Genomic DNA, 9181 nt, shown 5'->3' with positions numbered 1-9181 from the left:
AGATTCAGGTTCATCCTCCTGAATTTGCATATAGTTCTGTGCAGAGGTGTCTTAAAACTTTATTAATGCATCTAATTAAAGTAATGATAGAGAACTTCCACAGCATCTAATGAAAGAAAACAAAGATTAAATTTAAGTTAATCAGCTTTTAAATATAAACAAGTACATTCAATCATTAAATGATTCCATTTATTTTTAACAGGTTCTTAGAAGTGAGTCTAATAAACGTCCCACCATTTTTTCTTTGTTTGCCTGCATGTTTATTAGCATCATTAATCTATTAGTAAAAATCCAAAGGAATATTTCATGCCTGGTATAAACCCATTCTAAGTTTTTGATGAATGGAGGCAAGTAGGTAGCCAAGATTTTTCACACAATAAATTCTAAAATAGTTCACTGATGTTTCAAGGTAGGGACTTCTAAAAGATTCTAAAACAGACACTAATAATAAAGGTTGTCATAAGTTTGTTATCTCAAGATGTTAGTTCTCTGCTTTGAGAAGACAGCGTAACTAGTATTCCTGGTAAATAAGTCAGTGATGGGTTTCAGAATCTGTTTCCAGCAACCAGAAGTCCAGAGCAGAGGCAAATGTTTTTACATTTTGCAGTTCGGAGATGAAAGAACCAATTTCAAGGCTGATGAAGGAAGACATCCCTCAGCAGGTGTGGAACAGCCATGATGTAATAACATTCCTCCAAATAGTTTTACTAGAAGCAAAAATCAGAAACCCGTAATCACTTTGACACCCGGAAAAGTCTATTTGACTCTCTGTACTTTTCCTCAAATAATCAGTGGTCTGTTTGTTGGTTTGTTTTGTTTGATTTTGGTTAGAATAGGTTTGCCCTTCTAATTGAACAGAAATTAGCATTATCCTATGTGATGTTAGATCTACCATGAGTTACCTCAAAATCCTCACCATTTCTCTCGCCATTACGTGTGATGGATGAAGGATGCATTCCCTGCCCAGACTCAAAGTTATTCATTATTTTTGGCACGCTAGCTCTCACTTCACTCATTTTTCTCCCACTCAAAAAAAACATAATAGCAGGCAGATGATGAAAATAAGCTCATTATTGAGGTAATCAAGAATTCCTTCTAATCTATAAGGAAAGTAAACTATTCCTAAATTCAGGGATGTTGCTTATTAACATTTATTCATTTATTCAACAATTATTTTTTATTGTGGAAGAACATTTAACATGAGATCTACCCTCTTAACAAAATTTTAAGTGTACAACACAGTATTGTTAGCTATAGGCACAGTGTTGTACAATAGATTGTTAGCAGTAATTCAGCTGGCATAACCGAAACTTTGCACCCACTGAATAGCAGTTTCCTATTTCCCCTCCTCTGGTCTCTGGCAACCACCACTCTACTCTCCATTTCTACAAGTTTGATATATATATAATATATATTATATATTATATATATATAATCTATCTATTATCTATCTATCATCTATCTATCTACCTATATATGTCATATAAGAATCATGTAGCATTTGTCCTTCTGTGATTGGTTTATTTCACTTTGAATAATGTCCTCTAGATTCATCCATGTTGTCACACATGGCCAGATTTCCCTTTTTAAGGCTGGATAATATTCCATTGCATGTATATGTCACATTTTCCTTATGTATCGATTCACTGTTAGACATACAGATTGTTTCCAAATCTATGCTACTATAAATAACGCTACAATGAATATTGGAATACAGATATCTTTTCGAGATCCTGATTTCAGTTCTTTTGGAAAAATATCCAGAAGAGCCCCTATAATGTAGCAGGCACAGTTCTAGGAAATGGGGATACTTAGTCATCAGAGAACAAATTACATGTGAAACCCCTTAATAGTGAGCTCATTGTCCCAGTTTGTTACAATACTGTGGTTGTTCAAATATGTATTCTTCATACAACAGAGTAATGTTTTTTTTTATGAAAACACAAATTTAACCATATCACTCCCTTGCTTCAAACACTGCAGTGGTATCCTTTACCCTCAAGATAAAATTCTAAAACTTTACAGTGGCAAGTCCTACAGCCTGACCTCTGCTACTTCCCCGGGCCCCTCCTGCATTGTGCCCATCCCCCATTATCTCAGCACCATACTTCTGCCACCTTGGCATCCCTTCAGTTCCTGGAATGCATTCATCCTTCCCAAGTCTGTTCTTTGAGCAGAAATCTCTTTTCCTTATTTTTAGTAAACATGTCCAAATATTTTGTCCTTCAAATCTCAGCTTAAATACAACTCCTGCAGGGAAATCTTTCCTGAGTTTCAGACTAGGCTGGATGCCTCCATTACTCATTCTTACAGCAGCCTGCACTTTTATATAGCAGCATTTATCTCAATTTTAGCCAAAACATATTTGTTTAAAGCCCATCTCCCCTAAAGGACCGTAATGGGGGGCCATAAGCACAGAAATGATGCCTCCCTTATTCCCTCCTATCTTCTCATTGGGCAGCACAATATCTGGTATATTATAGGACCTCAATAAGTATTTGATGAATTATTGCATGAAGGAATTATGCAGCATCCCAAAGGTCAATGATTTTCAAGCCCCTTTTAGTCAGAGGTTCTCTTGTGCTAACTTATTGGGGAAACAAGACTTAATTCATCCATCAACATTTAGAGCTTTTAAGGCACTGTGAAAAACATAGTTTTCAAACCACTGCCATTAAAAATCATTCCACACAGTGGAATACTATTCATCAATAAAAAGAAACAAACAATGACAGATGTTGCATCATGGATGAATCTCAAAAACATTACTAAATGAAAGAAGCTGGATGGAAGAGATTACATAGTTTATGATTCCATTTATACGACATGTCCAGAAAAAGCAAGTTTCTGGATACAGAAAATAGATTAGTGGCTGCCTGGGGGTGGGAATGGGGATTAACTGTAAATGGTCATGAGGGATCTTCTTGAGGGGATGAATATGTTCTAAAACTGATTTATGGTGATGGTTGTACTATTCAGTAAATTTACTAAAAACTATCCTTGAAATGGGTTGTTTGTATAATATGAAAAATATATCTTAATAAAGTTTGTTTTAAAAAAATCATTATTATTAACCATAGCTGACTTTCAACTGACATTTTTGACACACCTGCAAATATCCTTTGTTTCATTCCAATTTGGCTTTTAAGAACACAGGAAGCTTGTATTGTTTCCTAACAGTGTCATGGGGGTTCATCTTGTCTAGGGATGGCTAACCTGCAGCAATCACATTTCTCTAAAAGCCCTATAAATGCATCTCATAGGTGATCAGATACTGATTGGTTGGCTGATCCCCTGTGGTAACATATTTGCTTTCTCTGAGATAGATCCTCTAAAATCTCTTGCTGGTAGGAAAAAGTTGTGGAAAAGATGAGGCTTGGAATAGGAAAACTTTGCCTCTGTGGATAAAGTGGAAAAAAACTTTGAAGAAACAAATGGAAAACATCACACTTTTAGGCAATTACAGACTCTTGGCTGAAATTCAGCTTCAGGCTTATCTTGTGGGGAGGAATTTTTAAACACTTCAAAGTCCTACCCAGCGTTATAGCTGTCACCTTAATCTACCCCAAAAACATCCATTTCAGAAAGTTAGAGTTTCAGAGTATACTGCTGAAGAATTCTGTAATTAGAGTGAAACATAACTGTGAATGCCTACAGGGATTTTTTTTTTTTTCCTTTGCCATCATAGTAAAGTGAAGTCAAAAAGTGACTTAAAGAAGAAGGATCTCTTAAAACCACATCGAAAACCATAATGGTGCAGTCCTAAGTAAGGGTGAAATAACCCCAAGAACAAAAATAAGATTATTTATTATATCAAGTTACACCTACCATTTATGTCAAACATGAACGTTAAAACAACTTCTAGAAAGAGGGAGGAATATTAGGATGGACTATACTCCAGGAATTCAAGAATTGGAGGCTTTTGCAAAAATAAAAAGATCTAAGATTTCATTCCAGTTTTAGAATTATTTTCTGTAGGGGATGCCTAGCTGATATTTTCTATCGAGAAGTGTCATTTGGTGTTTTATTTAAGGAAAATGGCTCATCATCAAACTTGAAAATTTCACATGGTATTGAACCTCTCTGGACCTAATTTCTTATTTGTAGGATAAACAACATGGTCTTTGAGATCTTTTCCAGTTTAAAAAAAAAATACAGTGATCCCTATCAAATGAACGCTCACAACCATGTAGAGGATAACCTGCCCATCACACTTGACAATGATAGTTGTAGGCCATGCATGAGGCAGCCAGCAGTAATGTAGGTAGTGAATAATCAAAGTATAAAGTGTTTTAGCTAGTATGGATTCTACCAAACCCCACAAGTGTAATGACATTTATGGTATTATACAGGTACCTTTTTTTTGTTATTGTTAAACTTTTATCATGTTTTTTAATTTGTGATTTGCCAGGTATGTTTGTGTTTATTTATATGAGTGTGTGGTATAATATATGAGGATACGTGTACAGGAATAATATTAAAATATTTAATAATAAGTTTGTTATGGAAGACAGACATATGGAAGAAATGTCGTTAAGGTGCACCGGTGTGTGTATGTGTGTAAAGAACACCTGGTTTTTGCCGGTCTGATGTCCATCCCTGCCTTGTGCTAGTATTAGCCCCTCCCCACATTGTGCCATTGACACAACTCCCCATTTCAGGCCATGTGAACTGATGGGCTTGATCTCACCCTGGATTCCAGAGGTGAGCAAATGATTCAAATATCCAGGCAGAGCAGCTCATCTCTCTGGCTGTACTGACTTGTTAAGAGATGGGCATATCATGAGCCAGACCAATCTGATTAGATTCAAGGGCTTTGTTGGTGCTCAAAGGAGGCAGAGCTTTGCAATTCTACCAGGATTGGTGAGGTGGTAATTGGGAGGAGGTATCTGCAGCTGCTGGTGGCTGCCATGGCTCATTAAGTAAAGATCTAGAAAGGAAATGTCAACAAAGCAAAAAGCAGAGCCAGGAGGAGAGAGACAGAGACAGAGATAGGTAAATAGATAAAGAGAGAGAGCAAGAGAGATGTCTGAAGACAATATTTGAGCCTTTTGACCTAAGCATTCCTAAAGTCTCCACCAGAGGCTTTGGTTCTGCGAGCCAGGCATTCCTCTTCCTTATGCAGACAGCTTATTCTGGACTGGGAGACCCAGGATCAAAATGAAACATGTTCATCAGAGGTCATCACCATCTAGTTCTTTCCTTCCCTTTGTGGGTGCCTTTCAGATTTAACTCAGGCGTTACGCTGCCTGAGAACTCTTTCTGGAACCTGTTAACCTTGAGTTAGCTGAATGCCCTCTCCACTGTGTGGCACTAACCACATCACATTGTTATTATTTGTTAACATCTGTATTTTCTCTGCTTTGTTTTGATCAGGAGGTCAGCAACCTCACTTCTCTGCCCTGTATCCTCGGAATCTATCAGAAGCAGTCAGCTACTGGGGTACCTGGGTGGCCCTGTTGGTTAAGCATCTGCCTTTGGCTCAGGTCATGATCCCGGGGCCTGGGACTGAGCCTCACTTCGGGCTCCCTGCTCAGTGGGGAGTCTGCTTCTCCCTCTCCCTCTGCCCCTTCCTCCTGCTTGTGCTCTCTTGCTCTCTCAAGTAAATAAAATTAAAAAAAAAAAAGCAGTCAGCTACTATTTGATAATTGACTAAACATAAGACAATGAATTTACAGCCTTCCAAATTTTAAAGATGGACATGATAGTCCCTTGGAGTCTTCACATCTCTGGGCCAATATATTTTAAATTTACTTTTGCTTTTTATTTTAGCTTATTCTCCTTTACATTTCTCCCTCAGTGGCCTGCCTTTATCAATCTTTCAATGTAATTATTTAGTCATTCATCAATATTTTAAATGTCTCCTTTGAAGTAACAACGGCACTAGACATGAAAAATACAATGTCGAACAAAAGCCCTGTTCTCAAGAACCTTACAGTCGGGACTGTGAGAATGAGAACAATTACAATAAAGTGTGATTTGCTTTAGGACTGCATCAAGGAAGGATCTACAGCAGGACGGGCAGCTAACCTAGTTTTAAGAGGTCACCGGAGGCCTGCTGAATGAAAGGACTTTAAGCTAAATGTTGAGGTGCGCGTAGATGTTAACCTGCTGGAGGAAGGATCACAGGATGTCCTAGGCAGACTGACCAGTTTTCCCAATCACAGAGTGATGACAATATTGAGAGGCACTTACCTGAGCTCCACGGGGTTTCTCTTCCAGTGGCAGAAGAGCAAGTTTTAGAGACATGATTTCAATTATTACCTAGGTGACCTATTCCTTCTCCCATGCTCTTGCCTTGTAAAATTTCTCCAATTGTAATTAGGACTCTTTACTTCACTTTATCACAATACCTACCCAACCCCACAAAATTAACCAAGATGAGTTTAATTTGGGCTCTGAAAAAGGTCTTCGATAACGCAAAACCTCCTGAAAATGATAATAACAGTATTTATTGAGAATCAGTATGTTCAGTCACTATGGTAAATGCTTTCCCTATGATTTAGGCATTATTATCCCCATTTTATGGATGAATACACTGAGGCTCAAGACTGACCTAAATGTCACCTAGCTGATAAGAAATTTGGACTCTAACTGCAGATTCTGAACCACTGGACCACCCCAACACTCTCCCATATCAAACAGTTTCTCCCTCAACATCTGGCTCTGAGATAATACAAGTATTTATGGGGAGGACCACTTGCGTAGAGGGAAAAGGGAAGTGAGGATTTTAATCATGGGCCAAAGGACAGTAACCTTGGGCGATTGCTGTCCTAGGGCAGTGGTTCATCAGAAGTGAGCAGTAAGGTAAGTGATTGCACTGAAAATAAGGAACACATATTGTCAGAAAGGAAGAAAAGACTGGGGAACAGGCTACTGTCAAATCAAACTGCTTCCATCTATTTTGACACTGCATTCAAAAGCAAGACCTATTAGTTTAAATTACAAGTGCACAAGATTTCCGACGTCCATCATCTAATCCAGAAATTTCTGTCCCCGTAGTAGGCTGTTAGCATGTCGTCATTTCACAGGATGTGTGGGACTTCTCTAGTCGAGAATCAGATTATTGTTACAGTCTTTGTGAAAATAGAACAACACAGTGATAGAAAGCACAATTTAGATAACTATCTTCCTAATTATAGACTTCTGCATCATTAATGGCCTTAAAGTGTGACTGAGCTGATGCCATGTGTTAGAAGTAGACAATAGTAAATTCATTTTTCATTTTCACAATTTCATTATAAGTTTACTAGAGTAAGAGAACCAAATGACATAGTAAAGTTTCAGGAAAAAAAAATAAGGAATCAAAAATAAGGAAAAGGTGCTAACAAGGCTCCAGGAATATCAGCTTTCTCTACACATTACATGCTGCTATTAGTAAAAATACAAAATATAAACAAATTTTGGACATTTCAAGAGCACAAACTATCTGTTTTGTTGTGTAGAACACAGAGTATAGTGTTGGGTGGTGCTAACTTCAGAGAAATAAGAATGGGGACCACACGTGGCAAGATATGTCACTACTGCAGGGATTCTGGTGGCAGAATGTTCTCTGATTTGGGGGGGGTGATTTATTTTGGATGTTTTCTTTCAATCCTGAATCCAGCCAACTCTAATTTCGAGTAAAAGACGTTTCAGATATTGGTTAGGGTAGAGCTAGGTACTCTTCCAATGAAACTATTATTACTGAAGCTCATTTATTGCTTCCATAAAGTCCAAACTCCTGTTCCTAATCAGCAAGTGGCCCCCCTCTCAACCCTTCTGCACTTCTGGTTCCACCATCTTCCACAAGATCCTGCCAAGATCCTCATGATCCTCTGCACTAGGCCAGGGCAGAGGTGTGAGTGTGGGGAAGGCTCACCCACTGGAAGAGACACACCAGCATCTCTCTACTCTCATGCAAATAGCTCCACTAGTGGAGCTCAGAAATGTAAATTCTGCTCAGCAACTGGGATGGTAGGGAAGTGGCTCACACGATCTGTTGAACAAAGTTGTTGGTATTTCCTCCTGGTTTTCCCCCATCATCTCACTCACTGTTCATTTTCTTCCTACAACTCTCCATTAATAGTGAAATGTCTCCTAATTTCCCAAGCTTAGTAGAGGTTTACAAAAACAAAATTTACAATTTATATCAATAGGTGATCGATAGATAAGTGTATAGCCATTCAAAAAAATTTACTATATAGAAATCATCTAGCTAATTCAGACACAAGATTTTTCTATCTCTTTGGTATTACTATTCTCCTTTTTCAATTTGATAGTAAGGTAAACTTACCGTTAAATATTCCTGGTAACAATTTATCTTTTCTAGACACCTGAAAAGAAGACTTCCTTTTTAGTATTCACTTGCTAGCTCTTACTTTTAAAAGATAGGGACATGCCTTTGTAGCACCTAACTTGTCCCTTTAATAGTCAATGTAGTGTTAAAATGACTAGAGACATCGTTTCCTAAAGGAAACTAGAGTGCAGGGTCAAATGGTGTACTTGCTTATATTGGTTGTCTGGTTCCTGTTGCAATGGTACTTCTATCCCATTGGAAGGCAGACCAGAGTTAGGACTTGACTTTCAGACAGGATAAAAGACAATGACAGGGCTCAAATACTCTCTCTGTGACCAATATGACAGTCTTTCTTCATTGACCCTCACTGTCCATGCTTTATGAATAAGGTTTTTCTAGACACTATAACTAAAAAGAAAACATCCAGTTTCTTAATATGCCTTCTCTAGTGAACCAGCCCTCCACTCCAAAGTCACAGGAAACCAATTTGCCTGAAGAACCAGACCTGGTTTTCAGTGTCTTCCCCAAAGCCAAACATTTCCAGGTTCATAAAGATTCTTTCATCTCAGTGGGTCTCTGCTAGAAGTTATTTCACATAAACATTTTTTAAAGATTTTATTTGTTTACTTTAGAGAGCAAGAGAGAGAAAGAGTGGGGGCAGTGGTAGAGGGAGAGAATCCCAAGCAGACTCCGTGCTTAGCATGGACCCTGATGCAGGGCTGGATCTCAAAACCCTGAGATCATTACCTGGGTCAAAATCAAGCATCAGAGGCTTAACTGACAGAGCCACCCAGGCACCCCTCATATAAACGTTCTAAAGAATTTTAATAAACATTCTGTATGCCTCTTAAGAGAGACACTTAAGACAGGTTTCCTCCATTCCTTTATTAGGATAATTAGCAG

The sequence above is a fragment of the Eumetopias jubatus genome, unplaced genomic scaffold (assembly GCF_037043125.1).
Source record: "Eumetopias jubatus isolate StellerSeaLion01/CBP00866 unplaced genomic scaffold, mEumJub1_p1.0 scaffold_4, whole genome shotgun sequence".
NCBI lineage: Eukaryota > Metazoa > Chordata > Mammalia > Carnivora > Otariidae > Eumetopias > Eumetopias jubatus.
The sequence above is the reverse complement of the archived record's forward strand: the minus strand, read 5'-3'. Positions refer to the sequence as shown.